This window comes from Gallus gallus, chromosome 2, assembly GCF_016699485.2.
Source record: "Gallus gallus isolate bGalGal1 chromosome 2, bGalGal1.mat.broiler.GRCg7b, whole genome shotgun sequence".
In the NCBI taxonomy this organism is placed as follows: domain Eukaryota; kingdom Metazoa; phylum Chordata; class Aves; order Galliformes; family Phasianidae; genus Gallus; species Gallus gallus.
Genome location: NC_052533.1, coordinates 87,920,291 through 87,944,559, shown reverse-complemented (window position 1 = coordinate 87,944,559; position 24,269 = coordinate 87,920,291). Strand labels below are relative to the sequence as shown.

The 24,269-nt window shown below is 38.3% G+C and overlaps 1 protein-coding gene and 1 long non-coding RNA gene across 2 annotated transcripts in view; one reads left to right on the top strand and one right to left on the bottom strand.

The window, feature by feature from the left end:
• Positions 1-24,269, bottom strand: part of GABBR2 (gamma-aminobutyric acid type B receptor subunit 2) — a 463,337-nt gene that overhangs the window by 47,461 nt on the left and 391,607 nt on the right. The gene's annotated exons all lie outside the window — the stretch shown is intronic.
• On the top strand, positions 21,076-24,130 carry LOC121110091. Its single transcript, XR_005857884.1, has 2 exons — positions 21,076-21,175; positions 24,059-24,130. It is a non-coding gene; the product is annotated as an uncharacterized LOC121110091 (long non-coding RNA).

The following is a 24,269-nucleotide window of genomic DNA, read 5'->3' as shown; positions in this document are numbered from 1 at the left end:
CCTGGACAAGGTAAAATTACTCTTGGAATCTTACTTAAACATATGCCTTTCCTGCCTTAAGAAAGAAATCTGAAGGGAGAACTAAAGGATCTCACACTTGTATCAGCATTGCAGTTAAATTTTGACAACTCTCACATTTTCATCAAAACACAGGATGTAGTTTGCTCCTCCATTAATTTCAGTTTGAAGTAAAACACCTCTTTTAGAAAAAAAAAAACAAAAACAAAAAACATTCAGTGGCGGTGAACCTATATAGCTCTTTCTACATTGCCCTAATGACATTTCTGTTGACTGCAAAATAAATAAATAAAATAAAATAAAATAAAATAAAAAATTGCCACCCATTTTGTCCCTCTTTTCTAAAATGAATTTAGTGTCAGGTTCCCTGAGTCCTTTGCCTACTGAATTGAAGTGGTATGTAACAAAACATTGTTCCTACTTAGGTATTTACAGATTTTAGCCTTCAAAATCTTTGTGGTTTCTTTTCATTAGGCATGTATTTAATCATTCCTTAAGAAGTCCTGTGTCTCCCCTTTGGACCACCTCCAGTTTGTCAGTATGCTTCCTCAATTCTGAAGAGTGGGATGGAGCACACTGAACTGGTCATGTTTGCCCTGATGCCGTAACAAGGATTAATACTACCATTTCACCACAAATGCCATATTTCTTTCTCCATTTTTGAAATTCCTTATACAGAGAAGTAAAGATAATTAAAAAGCTGTAGGAAATACAACAGACAATTCCCAAGTCTTATTTATCTGATTTCTCCTGATTTGAAAGTGGTACTTGACATGGTTAAGAACCGATAATAGTTGAAAGTTACATGTTCCCAAAGTGCAAAAAGAATAGCAGTTACAGAGATTTTTGATTTTTCCATTACGTCTTTCTTCTACAAATAGTGATTTCAGTGTTGCCACTTCTGTTGACGTTATCCAGAGCAAAGCAGGTAGTCTTGGGAATTTTTTCTCTCAGTTCAGTAAAACTTTTATGCAACATTTCTCTTAAATTATTTATCTTCTTTCAGTATCTGTCAAAACAGATTTCATTTAACACAAGTCTACCAAAGACTTTAAATGCTGCAGGTCCACAGCTGTGGTATACAATACAAAAATTTCAGTTGGTAAGGAAGCAAAACAATGTGAAACAAAACCCTGCAACCATAAAATATGTTTTATATTTCTATAGAATTGGTTTTTTTACATTGTTAGCCTCCATATCGTGCAGTAGATTTTCTTCAGCTTTTGAAGCATGTTTGATGTATATCTAGTACAAGCAGGTAACTCAGAACTGACTGTATTATGGAGTGCAATTCCTGTATCTTCTTGACAAAAGTAGTTCATCTGCTTATGTATTAGATCATGCTTCATTGACTTCCTGCATTATAAAATCCAGCCAAGAAAAAATGGCTTATTTTCAAACTAAAGAATTATCAGGAGTATAGATCTGTAACCATTCTCTGATGTGTTTTCGTAACTCTTTTCCTATAGTTGTATACTAGCATATATCTATAGATGTATACTGTACCTCCTGCTGTATGAACTTCAAGTTGTCTTGGTAGATACAGAGTATTTAACCTATGCATCTTCCCAGTGTCAGGAGTCAATTAAAAAGACTGCTTCAGGATCCACTATGGGCTCCAAATCCTGGGGTCTTGCCAGGCCTCAAAGAATTAATTGAGATAGTTGCTTCTGCAGTGAAGTCATAGAATCATAGAACACCAGTCTGTAGTTGCATGGGTCTTCCTTCCTTTTACATCAGCCAGTTTCTTCAGGACCCTGGGTTGCATGTCATTTGGACCCACAGAATTGTATGCATTCAGACTCACAAGGTGATTTTGGACTTGCTTCACTCTTACACCAGGAGGGATTTTACTCCCTCGACCCCCACTTGAATTTCTGGGACACAAGAGGTGTGGGAAACCTGTCTAGCCTTGAGGACTGAGGCAAAGAACTTGTTAAGTACCTTCTCCATATCTGAGGAGGCAAGTTCTTGATTTTCATTTATCACAGGGGGTACACTCTCCTTTGCCTGTTTTGCCCAATGCATCTAAACAGTTCCTTCTTACTGTTTTTCACATCCCTCATCAAGCTCAATTTCATCTGTGCCTTGGCTTTCCTGACTCCACCCCTGCACATCCAAACAGCAGCTCTATATTCTTCCCAGGCCACTCCTCCCCACTTCCACTGCTTATACTTTTCCTTTTTTTTCCCCCTCAGCCTGAGCAGTAGGTCCTTGCTCAGCCATGCTGTTTTCCTGTCTTGTCTGCCTGATTTCTTATTCTGAGGGATGGAGAACTCTTGTATTTTCAGAAGGGCATACTTAAAGTGCTGCCAGCTCTGTTCTGTTCCTTTGTCCCTAAGGACAGTTTCCCCAGAGGATCTCATCCAGTAATTCCTTAAACAGCCTGAAGTTTGCTTTCCAGAAAGTCAGGGTCCTGACTCCACATTTTTTGCCAGGCCCATATGTGTAGATATCATGAACTCAACCTGGGCATGGTCGTGGCAGCCCAGGCTGCTTCCAATCTTAACCTCTTTCATGTTGGTGAGAACCAGGCCCAGCAACACTCACCTATGGTGGGTCTGTCCAATACCTGAACCAGAAAGTTGTCATCCATGCCCTCCAGGAGTCTCCTGGATATCTTGCAGTCCTTCCACCATCCTCTGAATCTGCCAGTTCTTTTTTTTAACTGGTTGTACTTAGTGATTTTATCATTATTCCCCTAATTTATTTTTTTTTTTAGGAATGCATATTACATAATTTTATTTTAGAACACGTGTAATTCTTCTGGAACCCCTTTAGAGCTGACATCAAAGCACCCAGAATCTTTTGCTCAGCACAACTCCTGACAGGTTACATTTGCACCAAAGTTTTCACTTCTGAGATCAAGGCACTCAGAAGAAGCAGTGAGTGGATCGGTGCCTTTGTTCTTCCATACAGTTTCTTCCTGCTCACTGAAAGACAAGCAGAGGACTAGATAAGCAGAGACAGATAGGCAATATCAGCACTAGGGCAGAAAGGCCTCTGTTCAGAGAAAGCAGCAGATTTCTGAAGGGTGACAGCTGGTGTCAGCTGGGTTTATCTGAGCAGCATTCACCTCCTTTGCAGTTTCCACCTACTGCCAGTAGCCTGTTGCAAGCTTCAGGACAAAGCCATTCTATCTGAGCCAGCCAAGTAATTATTATGCTGTCACCACATCGCCTCTAAGGGAGCACTGTGACAGGGCTTTAGGAGAGGCAGAGATGTGACCTCCTGGTGCTTTGTACTCCCTTGGAGCAGGAGCAGCCTGACTGTCCTACTAAGATTAAGCAGCACCTGCACGGCCCTGGGAAATCTCAGTTTTGCTGGCGTGCTTTGTGAAGCTAAGGAAAATGCAGAATGTTGTGCTACAAGGTTCTCAGCTGAACTTCCCCAAACTAAACCTACACAGAGTATTTACTGAGCAGCTACAGCAACAGCAAAATGATCACACTTGGCAAAGTCAGACACATTGGCTCTTCTGCTGGAAGACGCTTTCTTCAAAGAGAAACTGAAGCTTCAGCTTGTTAATTTATACTAACTTGTCTGAGGCTTGAAGAGTCAGCAGTAACAATTCATAATCACTTGGTCCACTGTGCAGCAAAGGAAACATTTGGTAAACTGATCAGAAAATGAAACAGGACCCTAACAGAGACATCAAGGACGGAAATAAACCTTGGGAGAAATGCGGGGATTTGACAGAGCATCGGGATCTGAAGTTTCTTCAGTTACAAAAAGGACTGAATCCTTCAGAAATCTGAAGCATCAGAACTTTTCGGTTCAAGGAAACAATGGAGAAGAAGGGAAATGGTGGTGAGAATATTCCCTCTTTCCTGGCATAACTGAGCAGAGAGGGAGGAGGGGATAAAGCAGGAAGTGGGCAAGTTCACCTGCTCCTGAGCATCTTCTGAGCATCTGCCATGCTCTGCAGGGGCCAGTGGGGTATGAATTGATTCAGAACAGTCCCATATGTGGTCTAACAGTTTACATATGTAGTGAACAAAGAGAAAATAATTCTTCTGTCACATGATCGTTATTTTTCTATCTATGGAGCAGGAATTTATTCTAATTGCATTAACACATCCTTTTTATCTTTTGATGAACATTTATAGACGTGATTTTTTCTTTCTGAAATGTTTGTGTAAGTAAATGTGTACTTCCATGGCAACAAGCTCTGATGTTCCCACAATCACCTTGACATTATTTTATGAACACATCAGGCATTCAATACAACAAATTAAACAATAGCAATTACTAGTTGGAAATGAAAAAAGCCACATTCTTAGAAAGTGATTGATGGCTATGAAATTCAGCTCTATAGCAATCAGAAACTAGATTCATCTTCTACAAACAGGAGCTCCTATCTAGGCAAAATACGTGCATGTTGTTTTGATCTTGACTTAACAAAAATGGCATCAGCTGAGAAAAAAATCACTCTTAAAATAAAAATCTGTCTAATGTTGCAATCCAAGGAAGAATGATCGCTATTCATAGATGCATTTGTCTTCTACTGAGCAGTGCTAGGATATCAGCGGAACAAAGAAATGTAAAAGTTTGAGTAGATTCCGATTTTGTTAAAACTCCAGGAATTTCATATTGCACAGAGTGAATAACTGGCATGGTTCCTCTGCATACAATTTTTGGATTAGAACAGCTGTTCGTGAAAAATATTTAAATCATTACCAAAGTAAAGTTGATTCAAATACTTACATTATTATTTTCAAGGTAAAAAACAACTGGATTCTTTCTTTAAATTTCTGGGTTATTATATGTTTTCATGTTTCTAACTGGATTTATTAATAAACATTACACAAACACGTTCCTTACAGACAACTTGTGATAGCCTTCCTTGATTATACAGGACCATTTTCTACAAATAATTCTCAGTGTAGTTATTAGGGCACCATGGAATAAAGTATAGTCAAAAATTAAGAAGAATATCTGAACCTGGTGCTTCAAAAGCAGATTGTCTGCTTTTGCATGTTAATTAATAGATAGTTTGCATGTTAATTAATAGCTTAGTGTTATATGAACAAACTGTCACAATGTGGCCCTGTGCATTTAAATTTTTATCGAGGCATATTCTTATTGTTTTTAAATACTTCTTTTGCCCCAAAGAATAAAGTCTGCGGCTTCTCAATTATTATATCTTCTACTTATGGCTAAATCAAAGGTTTTAATTTACAATGTAGTGTATTTAAACACACTGCTTTCAAGTACTCTACCAAACGTTGTAGTCCCAGCATGCAATTCGGATTGAATCAAGCATCTGTGAATCAAAACATTTAGAGATGAATTGTTCACATGTGAATCAAATCAAACCTGAGGACCACAGCCTCTTATAAGAAGCAATAGGAGCTGCCTCCAGTAGCTTCTCATCCATATTTGCTGCGCAAATATGTTTTTTTCAATTATAAAGTATATTCTCATAATGCAGATGCTGTACTTTAATTTCTATCCCCAACATACTTTCATAAATGTGACTTCTGATTCTCTCTTTAAAATGCACTGAGTTTGCTAAAACAGTCTCAAAAAAAAAAAAAAAAAAAAAAATAAAAATCAGTAGCCATGCCTATGCTACGGGTTACGAAGATACAGCCCCAGTACCATTTGTTGCTACCGAATTTCTGGTCAGAATATTTAACATGGTGGAGAATTAATGTAAATAGATACTCCCTCTATATATACTTGTGAATGGCTATCTTCAACCCTACCATTCCAAAATTATCTAACTAGAACAATGCAAATAGAAATAATAAACACACAGATGAAGGGCATGACAATATATTTATGACAAAGACTCATACCTCTACAGCAAAATGCTTAAAAATGGCTTTAAAGGACAGGCAGGTGCAGGCTGTGTCAGCAGATGAATTACATCTGTGCGTATGGGCAATGGCAAAAAACAGGCAATGATGTTATTAAAGTTATGCATCCATGTGACTGTCCAGTAAGGTTAATGGTCTTGAAAAAATAGTGAAAAGGAGTATCTTTTTCTAGCTCCACGAGTAAGTACAATTAGAGTACATTATGACTTTGGAGCCAGTAGCAATATCTAAAAATTGATTGCTGTAGTTGTTCATTCCTGTCATCCAGCTGCCAAGGTTGGGAGAGTACTCGTGCCTTCACCAAAATGGATGGGAATATTATTTTTCACTTTAGTGAGTCAGAGTTACACCACTGATCTTTCATATTTTCAAGCTTGACAGCATTCTAACAACTGCAACTGCTTTAAATTAACATTTATATCACATCTTGGTTTAGGTATACATATTGAAATGAAGTCCTGCGAACTGAACATCCGTCAGTGGGTGCAGCACATTAGGTACACATTTGAACCACATCTTCTGACTTAGTCTCATTGAACATGAGCCCAGTTCTTGTCTTCAGCTTTGAGACTCATTCCTAAATTGAAACTCAAATTTAGACAAGCACAGAGCTCCACATGGAGGGAAGTCAGTTCATACCATAAATCAAGAAACAGATTAAACCAAATCATTTATATTGTTGCAGTGTGAATGTGTGTATGTGTGGTTATGAATATGATGTTTCATATGACGTTTTTCTTCTTAATTAAGAGTAAATTAACATCTCACAAGTTGCAAGTTGAAAATTAGAAGTTCTACTTTAAATTTGTATTAAAAGTCAGAGCTATTAATAACAAGATGAAAACGGAAAATCTAACTACCTACCAAAAGCTGTCTTTTAAGCATACAGAGATTCAAACTGTTTCTCTAAATTGCAGTCTTTGGACTGATCAGACATTTGTCATGGCAGAATCAGCACAGACAGAAACCTGGAGGACTTTTTAAGTTATATCCTCCCTCTACAGCCACATTGTTAAAATTATGTCATTTAGCGACAGCATAGTATCTTGTACAGTAAGCCTAACTTGCAGGGGGGAGCTCCTATATACCATAATACAAAACAACATCTATTCTTTGCAGGTGTTGCATTCAACTATACTTATGATACTGTAGCATGCACAGGTCCATCTGTGCATGCACAACAAGTCCAAGACTTACTGAAGATGGCCAGTAGTGAAGCCAAAGAGTGGCATCTTCTTCAAAAGCCCAGAGTTTACACATCGAACAATTAGTGCACCTAGTAAAAATTGTGAGCCCCCAGGATTTCTTCTTATGGATAACAGTCTCTTGTGAGGTATGTGGCAACTTTAGGAGTAACATGCAGTGTCAAAATGATCTATGTCAAAACTATAGTGCACAGAAAATAAGGGAACAGAATAACATCCATTGTGCTTTCGTGTCTTTTTCTCTTTATATCTGCATCTTCTATAGGAGAACTGTCACTCAATCAACAGACTGTTGGGAGGGCAACAGGACATAAAGGCATTCCCATTTAAAGATAACCCATCTTCAGTGAATCATGGAATAACTGAGGTTGGAAGACACCTCTGGAGGTCATTTTGTGCCCTATGCTCCATGTGTGGTGACAGAACCATAGAATGGTTTGGGTTGTAAGGTTGCCCAAAGCTCCAACCAACCTGGCCTTGAATGCCTCCAGGGAGGGGGCATCCACAACTTCACTGGACAACCTGATCCAGTGTCCATTACCCACACAGTAAAGAATTTCTTCCTAGTATCTAGTCTAAATCTACCCTTTTCCCTCTTCCAGTTTAAAACCATTTCCCCCCATCCTAGGGTCAACTAAGGTCACCACGTACCACTTTTCTTTAGTGGTGAGCAGAGTCTTTCTGAAAGGGACTCTAAAGATAACTTCTTTGCCCAAAGTTGGCCAAGCTGTACAGCTGCAAGGGAAGAGAGAATAGCTGGTAGCACAATTTGCTCAGAGCCAAGTTTACAAAAAAATACCTTAGTTTTCAAGCATGGGTTTGGTCTACATTCAACATGAATTGTAGATATGCCAGTGGAATATTCGATGCACAGATTTACACCAAAAATGCCGTGTCTTATCTTCTGCTTGGTGTTCACATATTTGGCTTTTCCTCTAACATATGTCAAAATTCCCCCAGTGCTGGATATATTGAAAATTTATGCGTGCTTTGCGTTTAACTTAAGCATTTCCATAGCAACTGTTAGATTTTAGGATGTTTTACTTTCCTCCCAAGATAGGGAATTTATTCTTCTCAGAACAATTTCCCACGCTGTGTTTAGCCACATTCGTATGACTTGCTACAATTCAATTTTCAATGAAAATTGCCATATCATTTATCAGAATGAAGAGTTTTAACAAACAGATGAACTTTTACAACTTCCATCTCACTGTTTAAACAACAAGTTCTGCACCGAATGGAGCTAATGAAGCATGAGTGCTTAGAAACAGTGTTTTTGATTGATAGATATAGGGGTTTGTTAAAGTTCAAGCCCCAGGTGTTCTTCAGTGTCCTTCAGCATTCTGACGTTCTTTACTTTTGGAACAGATCAAAGATGTACCTCCCTCTATCCTTATTTTTTTTTTTCCTTCTTCCTCTCTCTGTTTTACTCAGATGCTCTACTGCTGGGAGAGCCTAAAGGATGAACAAAGTTACAGGAAGACTAATACCTAACCAGTGCTTACAATGACATGAGGATAGGTAAAACATACTGTCTTGTCTGTATGCAGAAGTCTAGAATAAAAAAATTACAGGGGCTTGAGTTGATATGTGGTGCACCAAGCAGTTATGAATTGATGACCCATACTGCTGTTACACCAGAAACAAGGGCATCCTTGAAAAACTTCTAAAAATATAAGTAATTCAAGTAGGAAAAAAAACGGCAAAGCAGGTAAAAAAAGAATTATGTAAACAGATAAAGGATAACCATGAAGATATAGAAAGATGATCTTTCTTGAAAATTTTCATTCCTTTCTCAATGGCATTTGCCTATCTAAATGCCACCTCTGTAAAGGATAGTGGAATGGCAAGCTATTTTGTAGTTACAATAGCAAACTTTCCTCATGTTTGGCTCCTGTTCCAGGAGCGCAGTTTGTACAGCATACACCTTTTATACTGGTGTACCTCCACGAACAGACAGCATAAAACACAAATCCAATGGAGAGTAGGTGAATGAAGAATTCAAATTTACCATCAACTTACATACACATTACCTTCATTTTGTACAAGCAGCAGTGCCTCAGCCAGGTGGTGAACATTCAGGCTTCCTATCCTGTCAGGCAGCAACCTGACGCTTTACTTGCCTGATATGTCACACAAACCTGAGCTGTAATGTAAACAGCAATAAATAACAGAGAAGTGGGTGGCGGCACATTTGCATTTGCAACTTGTATGTTTCTTTCAACCCATCACTTTCATCCTAGGAAGCAAGTGAGGCAGTAATGAGAGAGAGGTACTCCCAGGGTCCTAGCAGGATCCTGGCAGGCAGTAACCATAAATAAATCAATTAACTTAACCATAATGTAATTATCTGCTTTAGATGAAGGGTGATTTTAGCTGACTGAATTCATTTATAAGTTCAAAAAGCTACCCTACTGAGTTTATTCTGTGCTAAAGATGATACAATTCTCAACAGCTCTGACACAACTCCAGTGGCTTGAGTGGAGCTGCCACACCTTCACTCAGGCAGCAAGAATTTGATGTGCAATTAAAAAAATAAAAATAAAAATCAGTATTAAAAAAGAAATTCTACCATTACAACTAAAATGCTGTGGGACCTAGAATAACTACATATCTGTAGCATTGAAACTGTGCTCAGTTTATGGATAGAAATGTCAGTAACAGATTCAAAAGAAAAGACATTTCCTGTGGTTTCCATTCTCAATCGACAGTAAACTGAAACATCCTTAGGATGATGGATCATATGTGATATTCCAGAATCACAGAATCATTGGGGTTGGAAGGGACCTCTAGAGATAACTGAGTCCAACCCCATGCTAAGGCAGGTTCCCTACAGCAGGTCGCATAGAAAAGCATCCAGACAGGTCTTGAATATCTCCAGAGAAAGAGACTCCACAATCTAAAGATTTGATGCTTACTTTTTCTATAAATAGTGGAGTGAGGGAGAACAGAGCCAGATATTCATAGAAATTGAGCGCTTGGTTAAAGGGCATTGCAGGATACAGTATTTTCAGTTCTTGTTCATACAAACAGAAAGGCCAGGGTATACTTTTAATAACTGAGATATAAGGCAGAAGCAAGTTTTATAAAAATGCATCCTACACACTCACAGAGTATTACAGTAAGGAGACTTCTACTGCTGTGATCTCTGTTTTGAGTTCTCTAATTCACATAACACGCTTCGGTTATTGCTGGCCTTCCACAAGCAACTAACTGCCACACAACACATACTGCTAACTAACAAACATATGTGTCAGCTGTCACTATCTCCTCTTTTGGTTCCCCTGGCCACTGTCTGCCTTCTGTCTGAGGGAGATCCAACCTCCTCCTACAGCTCTGAACTCTTCACAAGTAGCTGATCCATTTAATTCCTTGCATCCCTGGATTTTGCCCGTTGGGTACATTCCTTGTTTATGATTGCTCTCCTTTCTAGTTGCAGGGGTGAGAACTGAACAGACAGGTAGCTGCAATGCTGAAAAAACATGGATTGCAGCAACATCACCTGTGAGGGTATGAGGTGGCTCAACCCATGGGAAGCCATTCTTTGTAGTGTATAGAAAAAGGTAAATAAATAGCTGAGAGGAGATTGTAACAGTAAGACTACAGAAACCTGGTAATAATTGCCCACAAGCACCCAGGGATCCCCAGGCTGAACAAGTTAAGACTGTTTAACTCCACAGTTCCCTAAATGACGTATGTGTTCAACCCATCTGAAACACAGGCTTATCATAAAAAGACAGCTGAGAGTATAATGTGAAAGGAGAAAAATGCTAACTGAAGTTAATAAACTGTTGATAATATACCATTTTAGCTACCCACCCATACACTAGTCAAATGTCACATGGGGATAAAGTTTAGGAAAGAAATTTCTTTAAAATTCAATGACTGCCTCAAGCAAGAGTTACTTCTGAGTACTGAGAAAAAGGCATGAATCTCAGCTAAAAAAAAATGACTTTAGCTAAGAACAATTTCAACATTAATATTCTGAAACCATAATGACTGCAGAGCTTACAGTAAAATAACCAAAGGTAGTAATTGTTTTAATATTTCAGTTCATGTTTATTTGCAGCTCAGTTCTCAGTCCTAAAGCTAAAATCAGAAGTTCGTTTCAGCAGTAACTGGAGTTGAACTTTAAATAATAATTAAAAGCAATTTCCTTAGAGGAGAATAGATAAGGATACAAAGCAAATCCTATTTATATCTATCGTGAAAATTCAATCCCATCTCAAACACAGCCATTAGAAAATGAAGAGAAAATGGGTATATAGACACAGGAATAAATAGCAGGCAATTCTTGTAAATGTGTTAGATAGAGGGCATTCTATGAGACTATTCTCACCAGGACCAAAGACAACAAAATGGAACAATTAAGGCGGAGAAAACTGTCACAAAGATGCTTAAGGCTGCAATTACAAAGGGGACAGGAGTGATGGGTTTCAGGGCTGCACATCCATCATTTTGCTATCACTATCTGTCTCTAGGCATCAGCTCTCTGTGATTCCTCAGCTCCTTCCTGCAAAAATTTCCAGTATACACTCTATTTCTGCAGCTGGGTGTATGTACAGCACCTCAGCACATTCATTTACCTGTAGTCTGTCCTATAATCAAGCCTCACAATAGAATGATTCCCAATCAGCTCACTTGTTAGCCCTGAGTTGGTAACACTATTTAGGCAGTGCCTTTCCCCCTGTATAACAAATCTTGTGGGTAAGAAGGTGAGGAGTCCTTTTCCTCTTTCCTTTCCCCATCTTAACTCATCTCTCAGGACTTGGCAGAGGTGGGCTCCAAACTCTCTTCCACCTCATCAAACTTGAACCAACATTTTTCAGCTGAGTACCCTAAAACTGCTGGAATAGGTAAAAAAAAAAGCATGAGAGAAACTGCCACCTCCATGCATTCTCTACAATGTGATGCACAGCTGTTAAATGGAAAAGAGACTGTTTCAGCGGTGTCAATTCTGCTAACTGGTGTGTGCACTTTAAAATGGACATAGTTCTCCGTGTGGCCTGAGCACTGGTGAATGAAATGTGAGGAAAGAGGGCTAGCCAGTGACGGGGAATGTAGATTAGGAAGGAAGGAGAGAAGTGTTGAGGTGATGTACTCGAATACAGAAAGGAATGGCCATGGTCCGTCTTCACTCCTTTTCTACTTTTGGTCTAGCACTTCATTACATGCAGCACAGAGCGTGGTAGACGTCAGTTATTGTATGACTCAAATAACCAAGATGGTAATAAGACAAAGAGGCAGCACAGTCATCAACACTTTGAACAATAGATCAATAGATCCTTACATTCTTTTAAAATAAAATTATCTTCAGTGCCTGCTTGTCCACAGGAAACAATTTAATCTAGATAGTAGTAATGCTGTCATACATTCATTTGCTAATCACTTTTTGAAAAAACAGTAAGAGGACATGTATTATCTGTGCTGACTTTTTGACATCTTTCTTTCAATCAACAATCAGTGTCTTTGTTTCCTGAGGATGAAGACACAGCTTCTTCAGCTAATCTTGACTCAAAGTCCTTAATGTTCTAATCCTTCTCATCCATGGACAACACTTCATCAGAAGTAAGTAGCATTTTGTACTATATGAAACCACACAATTATCTATGCCATCATTCAGTTAATAGGCCAAAAAAAAAAAAAAAAAAAAAAAAAAGAGGAAATCCATGCACTTTTGATAGGAATTTTGTTAGTATGAAAATACTTATCACAAAGATGTTTTATCATTCATCTTGTTATAAACTAATGCAGAAATTATACCTCTTATAACATGTGTATGGTAAAGAAATATTTTACCTAATTTAGGACATCACCTATGTACTGAAATGTTTCCACTCACAAACCAAACAGCAGAGAATCTCCAATATATCTTGAAGAATGATTGTATTGTTGCATTTACAGGGTAGAAATCTAAGAAAGTGAGAGATTAAATGGATTGTCCATATTGTCAGATCATTATGCTAATCTACCACAAAGAGCTCTAACTGGTCTTCGTACAAATGATCACAGTAACCCATCTGTAACTTGCTTCAAAAAGTTTTTCATGTTAGAAATGACAATTATTGAATTTATATCAAGGAAAAATCTGGCGGGAAATAAATCTTCAGCCTTACAATTTGATATCTAAAGTGCTTTTGAGATCTGGTTGCAAAAAAGGAATGAGTAACCCAAAGTGTAATGACAACACAGAAGCAGCATAAACTTCTGCTGTGATAGTAGTTGCTTTGTTTACATAAAGAATTGACGTATTGCTGTTAGTAATGAGTATTTCATTTCACTTAAATTGACTTTAAATACAGTTACAGAAAAAAAGTTGGGTCTTCTATATTACTACTGCTATTTTGAAGTAGTGTTCAGATCTCACAAAGACAGGTATGAATCTGTACTCAAAGACATCATTTCTCTCTTTTTTTTTTTTTTTGAGTAATTAATATGTCTCCATTGCACCACACCATGTACATAGGAACTGTTGCAGTAGATAAAGTCCAAATTCCAGTTAGCTGACATCTGGCTTCCAGAGGCACTTAACAAAGCATATGAGAACTTGTTGGATAACCACATTTCCAGAAAGAAAGAGAAAAAAATCCTACCCAGTAGCTGGAAATTTTATTTTGCAATGAAGGAGTGGAAAAATCTTTGTTACTTTTATGAAGGCTAGTGCCTTTATTATTTACTTCTACTGCACCTTTTTTCTCCTGTATATTTCTTAGAGAAGTGAGTTCAACAAGTTGATTATGCATTGTTAAAACAAGGGCTTCTGTGTCAGTTTGCTTATGCCAAATAAAAAGAGTAAATACACTGGTCGGCCTTTCTGGCCATTAATTATTTTATATATGACTGTCATATTACCCACAGTTTTTTCTGAGCTTTTTGGAGAGCATCTAAACCAAAGTCCTTGATGGGTTTTTTTTGTCCTCCTCTTATTTTTAATTTTTCTTTCATCTCTCTGTGGGTTCCTGCCTTTCTATATTTTCCACTTTCATCACTGCATACCACTGACATCTACCATTGCTATCAGTTATAAAATTGCTCTTCAAAACGAAAACTCCCAAACCATCCCTTTTCTTTCCTGGCCTTTCTTCAGTCCTTCTAAATTTTCTCACGATTCTCCTATGTTTAACTGAGTCAATTAACTCATAGTCAACTGCATATGTTTTTTCCTAAATAGTCACAACTACTTTTATGTAAGTTTCCTATATAACCGTGATCTTCATATTGATTTTAAGACATTCCCTTGTTAGAAAAAAATACAGATTTTCTCTATTTCTTTCTAACCAATAAGTTTATGAAGACAGTGTCTCCTGAGCTCTTAGTTGCTTTGTGAACTTTAGTAGCAAAAGAAAAGCAGAATCCTCTGAATTCTATTTATAAAGTGTAAATTAAAATTTCCATAATGCATCTTTGGTAACATGCTAATGATTAACTGGATCACTGGTTTATATAACACATATAAGTTCTTTCCTAGTTGTGATATACCTACCGCTTATGTCTCGTGGGTAGAGAGAGAGACATCACCTTTTGAAAATATAAGCAATTACTTGAGTCTGTAGACATTCAAAGTTTGCTGCTATTTATATTTTTTTTCTCAGTTATTCTTTAGAGGAGAATATTCCATTATAATGTTCCTATGCACCAAGTGCTTTAAAGAAAACATAGGGACAGGAACATTTTGCTGATTTTGTGATGCCTGAAAGAAATGATAATCTGCAATTCTTTCAAGACACCTAAAAGGTGTACAAAGGCATTTTGCTTTCTGCTCCACTCGATACGTGAAGCTCCAATGGTACCTTCACGGAGTACCACACACTGTATTAGCTAGACTAACCTCTCTCTCTCCAGGCTTTGTGTTTGAAAGGAGGAGGTTTGTCCTACAGAAATGTTTGAAAGTTTCTGTCTTCTTCATGTATGCCTATTAGAGCATGTGGGATATATTTAGTTACTGTTTTTCACAACTGGATGTGATGACTCATACTTTGTGGTCGTTCCTTACATTTTCAAAGTAATTATTCCCGCTAAGTCTCTTATTTTGGGGTTGTCAGTTAACTATTTCTTGTATGCCTAAAAAGATAATCTATCTTTGTAGAAACCCATCACTGGACAATTTGCTCGAATCTGTGCCAGTGTTATATGTCACTGAATACTTAAATTAGTACTTTTGATTCTAGGTGCTAAATTAATGACATGATAAATCCAGGACCAAGTTCATCCCTTACAAAAGGGCAGATTTCCTACCTTAAAGCAAAAGTGAAACCTTCAGATATCTCTGTGTTGAAATGAATTCCTGTATACTGGGTTGTTAAAGCATAGAGAAGAGAGAATCTCTGATCCTGTTCTGCAGTCATCAAAAATAACCTGTATTTTAGATATGTAACTTGACAGTAAATGAAATCTGTAAGAATATCTCCTTTTACACTGCTGGCTGGGAAAGAAGCAAATACTCTACAGCCACAGCACATTGTCTTGAACCACACTGTCTTGAACCCTTCCAGACTGAGCTGAAATAACTACTCATAAGAAGAAGCTTACATCTAAATAAAATGTAAATAGATCCATTAACAAGTATGCAAATCTTAGAATAATGTAATATGAATGTTAAAAAAGCTCAGCAGGTTTATAAGCAAAGGCTTTAAACACAAGGGTAGAAGCAATACATTGTAGTACACAGCTAAGTGTTCCACAAGGGCGAGATGATGCATAGTTCCTTGTGTCAGAACTTCCAGTGATTGCAATTCTTCCCTCTCCATGTGAAACTTTCTGTAGACATTTCCAGACTTATGCTGAGGAAAGAAAACAAACTTTTCCTGCTGCTTCAAGGAACATTAGTTATAATCATAGTAAAGCTCATTTATTAGAACAAATCCAGTTTAGCGTGACATTGTTGGAGCTCTCTTGAGATGGCTTAAACCTTAGAAATTTTCTCATCTAACTCTTACTGTGTTAACATTGGGTTTAAATGTATTTCTGAATGTTTCAATGCACAGTTTTCCTTTATACCATGCATTGTGGGTTCACAGGAAAATCCTCACTGAAAAGGATCAAGAAGACTCTAGTTTGACTCAATGCTCTTACTGGGGTCAGCTATGAAATCAGACAAGGTTACTCACCCAATCTGCTTCAATGTAGGACTGTCCTCAACATGAGAAAACTTTATCTTAACATATAGCCTGAACCTCTCATTTCCATTTAAGCCATGAGAAACCACTCAGTGGTTTCTCAGCCTCCCACTGCACACCACTGAGAAGTTCATCCATCTTCTCAGTAAACTCTATGTAGGTATTGGAAAGCTGATGTCAAGTCATTCCAAAGCCAAATTTGCTTCAGTAACATGTAATGTAATGGATGATAATTCTTTGCTTCATTTCCTCTACCACGCAATTCTCAATAAGAGAAAAAAATTGTACTCCAAATAAAGTAGCAATTTTATTAGATCGCTACTGATACAGGAGGTGCATGCATTCTCCACATATAAACAGTAGGAATTTTAGGACCACAAACTGTCTCAGTCCCATTTTTTTTGTTTGTTTTTGTTTTTGTTTTTTCAGTGGATTTAAGATTACGTGTGACCTAGCTCTCTAAAGAATGCTAATTTCACAATCTCCATTTAATATGAGTTATGAGTTATGGTTTTGACAGGTGTGTATGTTTGAAGGCTGACAGTGACCAGCTGATTCAGCAGGACAGATCTGCTGTGAAAGGCTTACACATGCAACAATCCTGGTGAAAACTGCAAAGCAATAAAGGTTTATTCTGAAGCATCTACTATGGTTTATACTTTGTCTGAGATCAAGATTTTAAAAGCTGATGTCAAATATGAGAAATGATCTATTTTATGTTGGTAAATCCAATCACTTTTTAAAATTAAATTCAGGAATTCATTTGAAAAGTACAATGAAAACTGTTAGCAACAAAGTTACTTAACTGTTCCCCAAAGGGCATGAATTCTCTACCAATTTCTTTTTCACTGTGATGAGATGTCTTTCTGAAAGGCACTGAAGACAAAACAGTATCTCCTGTTCTAAGCAGAGGAACTACAGTCCTTGTTGCTCTGACACTCAGACTGGAAATGCCTCTGACACAAAGTAAAATAACCTGAGAATGCATAAAAAAAAAAAAAAAAAGAGGACCAAAGCTACAAAAAAATTTGGTTGAGTGATCAATATTTTAAAAGAGGAGGAATTTGGAGAAGGTGGAGGTTAACTCCAGACTGATTTTTGTTCTGAAATATGTGTATTTAGCCTGTCCTACTAAGGCTCTGTACATCCTGCCAGGACACTCACTCAGCCCACAGCCTACCCTCACCGCAGGCTCCTGAGACCAATGAAGAAGAAATGGACCACAGGCAGAAAATGTGCTTTAGATCTTTATGGTGAACAAGCTGTAATTTCAGGCCAGCTAGATGTGTGCAGTACAATTGATCTGAGGAGGTACAGTCCATCAGACACTACAGAAAAGCAGAGGGTGTATGATGGAGACTGTGCTGTAAAGAACAGGACACGGGAGAGGATGTGGTGAGTAGCTCTCCCCAGCACTGCAATAAAGATAGGATGTCCTGCAGAAGGATAGGGATAAGTGGTTTTCCAGTCCCTCCTCCAAGAAAACAGCTATAATAACAACCACACTCAAACCTCTCCTAGCAGAACTAAACTGTTCAGTTTGTTATTGACATACAGGTGAGAATTTGAGGCAACTAAACAAGATAACAACATAGCTTTACTTATCATTGTTCCCTGCAAAGAGAGAAAACTTCCACAGGCTACAGCATGCTTAAAATTCTCACAGAAGCTTCTGTTTGTTTTCAAGACTTGATGGCTCATTGCCTGAATTTCTAACACTCTTTCTTTAAATGCTAATGCAAAACACAGGTGGAGCACTTTCTGAATGCTTTTAGAAGGAATATGGGTACTATATTAAGTATTCCTTACTTGGAATTAAGCTGTGAGATTTTTTTAACCTTAGCTAATTCAAAGAAGATTTGCATCAAACATTCAAATTAGATCTGGATCAAATAGATTTTCCCCAGTTTTTCCTCCTACCATGACTAAATAGTTATTTTCTGTTAAATAAAACATTTCAGTTGCCCTTAGAGAAAACATTGGTTCAGAAGCTTGCGAAAAGATCAGTGCTAAAGAAAGCTTGAACTCACCAAACCAAGAAGAAAGGATGGTTTCATTCAACCATTCAGGCATTTACAGCTCAGGAGCCCCGGGCTCAGATCTCCCCTTTGTTTGAGGCGGATCTGAATTCCCAACTCCTACCACCTTAGAAAGTATCCTTCCCTGCTGTCATATTGAGCAGTGCTTTGCACTTTACCTGTTGATAGTCCTTCACCATGTTAATACATAATAAGTATAATAACGGTGTCATTAACTCATGTGAGCTCTGAGGTGTGTGCTGCCTGCCTACCCAGCACATGTCCCCAGCCACAAGGCTCAGACTCAGCTCTCATTTTTAGTAACTGTCATTTAATATATAATGAAACAGCCTCGAGAGGGAGGAGTGAAGACGCCTTTGTTTAGGGCGTTGTATAATCTGAGTGCAGGTACCTCCTCCTCAGTGTACATCCACCCTTCAATCTTGCAGAGGGTGAGTTTTCACAGAACTGAAATGAGTCCCTTCCAATCTGCCAAACCTCCAAGCTCTGAGCAGCAGTCAGAGAGACACTGATTTCCCCTCCCTAACTCTCTCGGGTGCATCTGGCTGATTCTTTCTTTCTTTCTTCCTTTCTTCCTTTCTTTCTTCTTTTCTTCCTTTCTTCCTTCCTTTCTTCCTTTCCTCCTTTCTCTCTTTCTCCCTTTCTCCCTTTCTTCCTTTCTTCTTTCTCTCTTTCTCTCTCTCTGTCTCTCTGCCTTTCTTTTTTGCATGAGACTGTTGGTACTACATCTGAGTTATTTCAGAGCATATTTCAGAGCAAGTGAAATCGCTCTTCAAAGTGATTCCCTTTTCTTGCTCACTTTGTCCATCTCTGTCATAACAGCAAGCATCATCAGTTAATACAGTTTGGCAAAGAACTACAATGTCATGCCAAGAAAACTAAGCATAAACACAAAGAAAAACCAGCAAAAAAAAAAAAAAAAAATCAGGAGGCAGTGAAGATTTCACAAACAGAACTCCTAAGGATAATAACAAAAAGGACACTGCAAATGTCTTTAGAATTCTGCACATGAACATAAGAAAGCATTGCACCTGACACCCACCAGATGGCTCTCCATGCTGGAGCATTGCACATTGCAAAAATCCCTTTTCAGAAGAGAAAGTGGCTTGTGCATAACCAAAATTACTCATATTTTCTTTTGAATCTAAATATCCACCTCAGCTGCTGAACAGATGCTCAGCTGAGGAGAGAGTGCGAAAGCCTCATACTCAATACTTCTGTTTATTTTGAGGCTGTAATTTCTGAATTATTGTTCTGGATCTGGAAGGACTGTAACCCTGTGTTTACTCAACTCCATTTCCCTCCATATCCGGGAAAGGGACATATGCCTGAGTTTGCCATATGCTTGTCTACCATAGGAAATAATACAGCCAAGGTTTTGTGCACAAGTGATATTCCAGTTAAAGGATAATGCTATCTAACCTTTAAGCTGTTCGCTTACTGTCTGAAACTTGTATTTCTCTTGAGGCTCTGGGCAGCCTGGTCTAGCGATTGGCGACCCTGAACATAGCAGGGGGGTTGAAACAAGATGATCATTGTGGTCCTTTTGAACCCAGGCCATTCTATGATTAAAATCGTTTCTCTCTCTCTCCCCATAGCTACCTAAACTGTTTCCATGATTCCTCAGACAGTAAGCTCCTGGTCCTTCATCACAAAATATATTGTCACTCGACTGTGGTGTCAGGCATTCGTAAGGCATTGTTCTCTTCCCCATCTCCCCATACTTAAGACAATAATGATTATCAAAGTCACCACTTGGTTAACCAAATCTGAAAACAATGCAGCAGAGAAAACTATCATTATGTGAGTCCAAATCCTGCTTTAAACGAAGTATAGAGCAAAATGCCTCACATGGCATCAACCTTAAATGATCATGGTTTTCTCTGCCATTTTGGAGCAGGACAGAGTCTTTAACTCTGAGCACCTCCTATTTTCCTACCTCAGAGCATTACATCACCTTTTCTACTCTGTCTGTTTAACCAGATTTTAGCATTGAGAGAGTCTTTGAGAGCTACAGCATTTGGACATAGTTAGGTTTGTTTCCTTTCTCATCTTCACTTCTCTTTTTGTATTGATTCTTTATAGTGTTGGAACCTGGACAAAGATAGAGGGCTTCCGAGCCTGGCATTGCTTCTTTCTGAGGTTATCACATTTTCCTCATTTCAATCTTAAACAGAGCAGCTGCTCATGATAGAAAATGTTATCACCAAACAAGCTAACAAAGAGATTAATTTACTGAGAAACCAAAGCTATTATCACAAGAATAGGAATATCTACTGATATTGTGGGATTGCTGTGAAATAAACTGAAGTGGTGAGCATATGAGGAGAATAAGCCTGGAACCAGACAAAGAGGTGCTGTTGTTTTCTCCTAAAATTTGAACCCAACTTTCGTAACCCAGGGTAACCTGAATCAAAAGTAGTCAACCTTCTCACAGTAACACAAAGTGTTACATGATATTGCTATATATGGAGTACATACATTTAGAAATACATTTCTATATTATCAGTATATGATTTTTAAAGTAAGAAGGCTTCTAAATCCAGTGTTTAAAAGAGAAGCACAAACTTGCTGCAGCTGAGGAGCATGCTCAGGTTTGCCAGCTTCTACTGCTGAAGTCTCATTAAGTGCTGTGCTATAGCGGGTGCACCACCAAGAACCATGTTTCTGGCACGCTGATACTTCACGCAAGGAAGTGGAAAGCGCACAGACAATCTCCTGGGGAAGCAACATGATAGCACTCTTCTCCACTCAAGGATGCTCTGAGAGAGAATGTGGCCATGGCAACAGCACAGGGATGGGGCCGGCCTCCTAGGAAATACAGAGAACTCCCTGTGCCAAATAGCACATATGTCACAGATGGTGGTAGCATGGGCGACCCAGGAATGCTTTCTGCCAGCAGCGAGTGTGTTTCCACACATTCACCCAAGCCCGCTCCATGGAGTTACAGCTGACAGCATTTTAAAGAAATAGTAAGATTCTCTCTCAATACTACCCTGAAGTACAAGGGCCAAGGAAAAATGCAGTAATTAAACTTCATTTATGTCCTTGGTTCATCTCTATTTTAGACTTATTTTATGTATCTGTAAAATACATATGGTCTTGACTTCACAGGCACTCAAATGTTTAAATGTTTTTTATTTATTTTGAGATAAGGCTCTTAAGGAGACGATGAAAAAAGCATCGGTCCCATATTTTTTAAAATATGAAATGTAGAGCAGACTGCAGTGTCAAGAATGACTTCACTTCTAGTTTATGGCCATGACAAATAATTTAATAATAAGACATAGTGTGTTAAAATTAATAGGACAATGAAGCCAACTTGAAAAAAGGCAAAGTTTTTCAAGAATGTAGATGAGAGCCAAGAAAACCTTGAAAAGCATGGAAAATTTAAAGCTCATGATAAAATAATGAAAACCTCAAATAGGAGGCTGACCTTCCTTATTTTCTATGACAAACATCCAGCTGGACCTGTATCTACCCATCTATTTAATACACGTCACTATGTCTGATGCCAGAATATTATTTGCCAACACGTTTCCCAGAGAAGCTGTAGTGCCCATCCCTGGAGGCGCTCAAGGCTGGGTTGGATGGGGCCCTGGGCAGCTGAGCTGATGGGGGACAGCCCTGCCCCCAGCTTGGGGTGGGGCTGGGTGGGCTTTGAGGATCCTTCCAACCCAAACCATTCTGTGATTCTGTAATTGTATGAATCTATGATTTTCTTCTTCTTTTTTTTTTTTTTTTAAGTGCTTTAAAATTTGTGATACAGATATATTAATATAACTTCCACATTTTATTTATTTTTTTTATTTCTTGTTGCTTTGCCACGAGGAAAAACAGAAAAAACGTCCTGCAATTCTAATGGTTACCAACCCAACAACCCATGGGGATCGCATTCCCAAAAAGCTCTGGATGTGGGTCAAGTTCAGATTCATCTCTTTCTGCCTTGAGGCATTTTTCTGCAAGGCTAATTCCATAGGGCAGAAGCACATAACATTACAATGAGATAGATTTTTTTTGGTGGTTAAAGACAGGGTTTTTTTCCCTTAAACATTGAAAGCTTACAATTTGCATAACAATTGTGCTGTGAAGCAGATTACATAGATACCTTGAATTTGGCACCTTTTTCATGACTGCACTTGTTTTCTGTCCTTGACAAGTGAGAGAGTGTTTATTTATTTTTGTAGGGACTCTGGAGGGCCTGAAACACAGCCCCTGTTTTGTTGTGTTTTTTTTTTTTTTGTTCCCCCACATGAAACAATTCCAGCAGCAGCCTGATTCCTTTTACAATCAGGTCAAAAACAAAGAATGCAATATTTTAATAGTGGGAGAGGTTAATCCTGTAGTAAGCACAGTTTTGTAATGTAATCAGTATTAGGCAGCAAATGTAATAGCAAATTACCACCAAAAAATGATCAAAGTGGGGTTTTGAGCTCTGATGAAGTGTCGCCCTCCAACTCCTTCCACTCACTGTGTCTCTGGGAGATGATCTTACAAAGTAGAGAGCTGGAGAATTTCACATCTCCAGCCAACAGAGGAGTATCAGAGGGGCTGATAGCTGTCAATAAAACTGAGGTTTACAGCAGAAGGAAGCATGATGAAAACAGAGATACAGATGTGTGCAAATTACCTTTTGTATCCCAAAGAAGGAGATACAGAGCAGAGCCCTCCTAACAGACAAGATTTGCCTGCTGATCCAGAAAGATAAACATTCAAAAAGAGGCTATCGAAAGCCTCTCATGAGCAATCCTTTCTTCCAAAACAATTTTCCTTGAGGATACAGGAAATCAAGTGTTCATTGATAATGTTTGCTTTGTAAAGGAGTCATGTGAGTCAGATTATCAGATCCGCTTCACTTACACTTTGCAATTCAGCCAGTAGCAAGGATTTAAGGACAAGACACATTTTGGCAGTTTGGGATTCTTTTGGTAACATAACAGCTCATTATCATCACAAATACAGTGGTATCCCACTATTCCTAGCAAAGGAGATATGTTGGCTGTAGTTTTCCTGCACTCTGCTTGGCTTGGCAAACAACTCCTTTAGGCAGTTGCTAATTAACAGCCTTCAGAATAGCACTGAATTCCGCTACTGCTATAACTGATGCAGAACCAGCCCAAGAATGAGGAACCAGTCTGAGCCATGATCATCATTAATTTGAAAACGGGATTGTTTCAAAAAGCCATTAGAATTAGACGGTTTTCTTTTTATGCTAATGCAGAACAAATGCAAGTGTTAAAATGTCTTAATCTTTTTCCAAGACAGTTTTTTACCCCTGCAGCTTTAACAGACAGCCACAGCCACCTCTTGCTTACTAAAGATGTTTAATTCTTATCCTTACATTACAAAGTGTGCACTTTTTTGTTGTTGTTTATAACATATAGCTTATTCATAGATACAGAATTCTGGGAGGTGCCTCATCTGTATTTTACTTAATTATTGATTTAACATAGAACTAAACTTGGGGACATGGTTCTGTCCCCTCCAAGTGTCTGACTTAATTGTATAGCAGTTATGATCATAATAAATGGTAGACTGGTGATCACTCACTTTTTCAGTGCAACTGAAAGTCACTGTCAGACATCTCTGAGCGTACTCTTGAAAAAATTATGCTGTCACCCAGAACAATTATGAGTGACTGTTACCTTTTCCTGTCATTCAGATTATATTCACCATTTCCCTTTAGTTTTCTCTCTTTGCTGGATGTAAGGATGAAAATTACCCATGCTCTCAATTGACACTTTCATTGAGCAAATTAAGCTTCCTGAAAACTGTTCTCTTAAATATTAATTTGATACTTCTGCAACTATAACCTGTCTACACCCAGATCATCTCATCTTCACTCTCTCCCACAGATATCTGCTAGATGCAGATGGACACTCTTAATTATGCCCAGTGATGAGATTAGGATGGCCAAGCTGAAATAGGTCAGTTCACACTTAGTGGGCATTTTTTTTGGGAAATCAGATCCTCACCACAAAGTAACAACATACTTTGGGGAAAATAACATCTGGCTATGTGGGGCCTCACCAGCATTCAGGAGATGCTTAAAGTTTTATGTCAGCA